Genomic DNA, 4146 nt, shown 5'->3' with positions numbered 1-4146 from the left:
TCACGCACTCTGCAGACTAAGGACTTGTTCAGCTGTCTCACGTCCTCGATGTGGAGAGCAGGACCTCCACCACGCCGGCATGTATAGCCCCAGCAGGGGGCGTGGTCTGGATGACATCATCACCCTCCTTACATACTGTACACTCCCCTCCTCAGCCCTCCTCAGCCCTCCTCAGCCCTCCTCAGCCCTCGCCGCCTCCTTCGCTTCTCTCTGGACCTCAAACATGAAAACTTTCCTTCTTTTCTTCTTTAGTCCTTGACTGTTTTTTTCATCACCTTCACCTCCCCCTGCTCCTCCTCTCCTCCTCCTCCTCTCCCCCTCCTCCTCTCCTCTCTTCTCTTCCCTCCTCTCCTCCTCCTCTCCTCCTCTCCTCCTCTCCCCCTCCTCCTCCTCCTCTCCTCCTCTCCTCCTCCTCTCCTCCTCTCCTCCTCTCCTCCTCTCCTCCTCTCCTCCTCTGTGTCGGTGTGTTGTTCCCAGCTGATCTGGCCTCTCTGGGTCTGGTGGGTCTGTTTGGCTCTGACCTGGGGAGGGAAGGACAGAGCTTTGACCTTTGACCTCCTTCTCTCTGTTTTCTGTCTCTTGTTTTTTTTTCACCTCTGGATGTGAAGCAGGCTCCAGGTGAGGCCCCCTGATTACCTTGGCCCCTGCGCCTGAGCCTGGGAAACCCCTTTAGTAATGTCGCCTTTAATGCAATAACTCGCTCCCCCCCCCGGCCCTGAAGAGTGTTTCTCCTCACAGTCAGTAACCATGAACATGTGTGTGTGTGTGTGTGTGTGTGTGTGTAAATAAACTTTAATGGCTCACAGAGTGTGTGTGTTTGATCAAACGAGCGGCTCGAGGCAGAAAATAAAGACGCAGGAATGACAGGAATGTAAATCACACACCGATGTTACAACACACACACACACACACACACACACACACACACACACACACACACACACACACACACACACCTTCAGACGCTAACCAGTGTGTCCATTAAACACACACAGTGTGTGTAGGGGGGTCTGCTCCACGTGCTCACTCAGAGCTTGTGAAACCAGAGCGTCCTCAGTGGCCCCCTCTGATCCTGCACCAGAGCATGATGGGAAACATCACAACATCACAGGCCCCGCCCACCTCGCACGTGCACACCGTGAGCCAGAACGCTGACATGTTTCCTCCGTGTTTCAGGGCTAATGAGGAGGAAGGAGAGGGCGGAGGGAGAAACCCATCAGTGAACCTGCGTCGTGAGGACGCCACCGGCCTACACGTGCCGCCACATGCGACAGGAAGCAGGCGCCGCGCCGCCAAACAGCAGCCGAGGGCACGAGGAGAGGAAAATATTTAAGGTTCAGAGTTACACAACTGAAGGAGGAGAGGAGGAGAGGAGAGGAGGAGGAGAGGAGAGGAGAGGAGAGGAGAGGAGAGGAGAGGAGAGGAGAGGAGAGGAGAGGAGAGGAGAGGAGAGGAGGAGAGGGAGAGCAGGAGAGGAGGAGAGGAGAGGAGAGGAGAGGAGAGGAGGAGAGCAGGAGAGGAGGAGAGGAGAGGAGAGGAGAGGAGGAGAGCAGGAGAGGAGAGGAGAGGAGGAGAAGAGAAGAGAGGAGAGGAGAGGAGAGGAGGAGAGGAGAGGAGAGGAGGAGAGGAGAGGAGAGGAGAGGAGAGGAGAGGAGAGGAGAGGAGAGGAGAGGAGAGGAGAGGAGAGGAGAGGAGAGGAGAGGAGAGGAGAGGAGAGGAGGAGAGCAGGAGAGGAGGAGAGGAGAGGAGAGGAGAGGAGGAGAGCAGGAGAGGAGAGGAGAGGAGTGGAGTGGAGAGGAGAGGAGAGGAGAGGAGAGGAAAGGAGAGGAGGAGAGGAGAGGAGAGGAGAGGAGAGGAGAGGAGAGGAGAGGAGAGGAGAGGAGAGGAGAGGGAGGGAGGAGAGCAGAGGAGAGGGGAGGAGAGGGGAGGAGAGCAGAGGAGAGCAGAGGAGGAGAGGAGAGGAGAGGAGAGGAGAGGAGAGGAGAGGGAGGAGAGCAGAGGAGAGGAGAGGTGAGGAGAGCAGAGGAGAGCAGAGGAGAGGAGAGGAGAGGAGAGGAGAGGAGAGGAGAGGAGAGGAGGAGAGGAGAGGAGAGGAGAGGAGAGGAGAGGAGAGCAGAGGAGAGGAGAGCAGAGGAAGAGAGGAGAGGAGAGGAGAGGAGAGGAGAGGAGAGGAGAGGAGAGCAGAGGAGAGGAGAGCAGAGGAGAGGAGAGCAGAGGAAGAGAGGAGAGGAGAGGAGAGGAGAGCAGAGGAGAGGAGAGGAGAGCAGAGGAGAGGAGGAGAGGAGAGGAGAGGAGGAGAGGAGAGGAGAGGAGGAGAGGAGAGGAGAGGAGAGGAGAGGAGAGGAGAGGAGAGGAGAGGAGAGGAGAGGAGAGGAGAGGAGAGGAGAGGGGAGGAGAGCAGAGGAGAGCATAGGAGAGGAGGAGAGGAGAGGAGAGGAGAGGAGAGGAGAGGAGAGGAGAGGAGAGAGTGATCAGGACAGGAAGAGGATCTGGAGAGAACAGTGAGGTCTCCGTTCTGATTGGTTCAGCTGATCCGGGCTCTGGTTGCTCTGAACCCCCCCTCCGTAGGAAAGTGGCGATGTTGTTTTTTTCCGCCCACCTGCGTTTGACAGGTTGCAGCACGGCTTATGTAAGTGAGCTGAAGAGCTCTGGTTGTGTTTGTTGAGCTGCACAGAGCTGCCTCTGTCTGCCCCCAGGCCTCAACACAGCACCAAAACCGAGTCTGAGTCTGAACACTGAATCTGAACACTGAGTCTGAGTCTGAACACTGAGTCTGAACACTGAGTCTGAACACTGAGTCTGAGTCTGAACACTGAGTCTGAACACTGAGTCTGAACACTGAGTCTGAACACTGAGTCTGAGTCTGAACACAGCACCAACACCAAGTCTGAGTCTGAACACCGAGTCTGAGTCTGAACATTGAGTGTGAGTCTGAACACTGAGTGTGAGTCTGAACACTGAGTGTGAGTCTGAACACTGAGTCTGAACACTGAGTCTGAACACTGAGTCTGAACACTGAGTCTGAACACTGAGTCAGTCACAGAGCAGTTTGATCAGTTCAGAGTTATTCCTGTGAGGAAACACGTTAACTGACCTGCAGGATGACCATCATCTGGACATTACAGTTTTTACTCTGATTTTTATCAAACTACCTCTGAGAGTGTGTGTGCTGGAGGTTACAGCTGTTTAATCTGCACACTGATGCTGTTTGTTAACGCGCAGCTCTGCCTCCGAGGTGATGAACAGACTTTTATGGAGCGTTTCTGAACATGGACCGTCATCAGAGCTGCTCTGCGCTCACAGAGCCGCTTGCAGTCATTTTCAAAGTGCTTGCAGATGTTGCCCGGCGGGCCCACTGCCATCCTGTCAGCTCCCCCAGTTGGAAGCTCTGGGGTTTGGACGGCCGAGCGGAGAAGAGGAGGCTGATTTTCCACGCCGGCTCTGTGAGGCCCCGAGAGGAGCTCGGAGCAAACAATCCTCCTGCAGCTGTTGCTGGGAGACGTTCAGGGAACGGCGCCGAAGGAAATCCCCCAAAACACCACGGCTCTTCTCCCTGCTGCTCATTTCACAGCTCTGCGAGTTACTGCACGGCTCCGGCTCCTGAACGCTCGGCTGAGCAGAGAAATCTCCAGCTGACGACCGGATCAGAACCACATGAACCTGGACTAATGTGGTCTCTGTGGGGGTCTGGCAGCTCCCACAGTTTCCTCACACAGGGAGCTCAGGGTTTACAGCTCTCACTGTTTTTTCTCTAAACCATGACACGCTTCAGCTCAGGTAACCTGCAGCGTGACCTTTGACCCCTCCAGCTCTCATCAGACGTTGTGGAGCTGCAGACTGAAGTTATTTCATCTGTGAACTCGGTTTTTCCAGCTTTGCCAGCCTGACTCCAGTTAAAGGAAATCCATCGCTTCACAGGGAAAGAGGAAAAAAGCTCACCTCTGATTTCTCTTCCTGGTGCGGCGCTTACGTAACGTGACGCCGTCCTGCAGGAAAGACTCTGGATCACAGCCAGGAAACATCCAGAGTCCTGCTGCCGCCGAGCTTCACGCCACAAACTTCAGGACACCTGATCAGAGCGCCGCCAGGTCCAAACACTCTCTGCTGCTGCACCACCAGGTCCGGCTCAGGTTCTCCAGAACCAGC

The 4146-nt window shown here is 55.5% G+C and overlaps 1 long non-coding RNA gene across 1 annotated transcript; it reads right to left on the bottom strand.

The window, feature by feature from the left end:
• Window positions 1-454: 454 nt before the first annotated feature.
• LOC141785771 (uncharacterized) lies at window positions 455-4146 on the bottom strand. Its single transcript, XR_012597573.1, has 3 exons — window positions 4070-4146; window positions 3940-3986; window positions 455-521 (listed from the first exon to the last, which is right to left on the bottom strand). It is a non-coding gene; the product is annotated as an uncharacterized LOC141785771 (long non-coding RNA).

This window comes from Halichoeres trimaculatus, unplaced genomic scaffold (assembly GCF_033239565.1).
Source record: "Halichoeres trimaculatus isolate MK-OKI-2021-1 unplaced genomic scaffold, fHalTri1.1 fHalTri1_scaffold_24, whole genome shotgun sequence".
NCBI lineage: Eukaryota > Metazoa > Chordata > Actinopteri > Labriformes > Labridae > Halichoeres > Halichoeres trimaculatus.
Note: the sequence above shows the minus strand (reverse complement) of the source record. Positions and strands in the feature narration are given on the sequence as shown.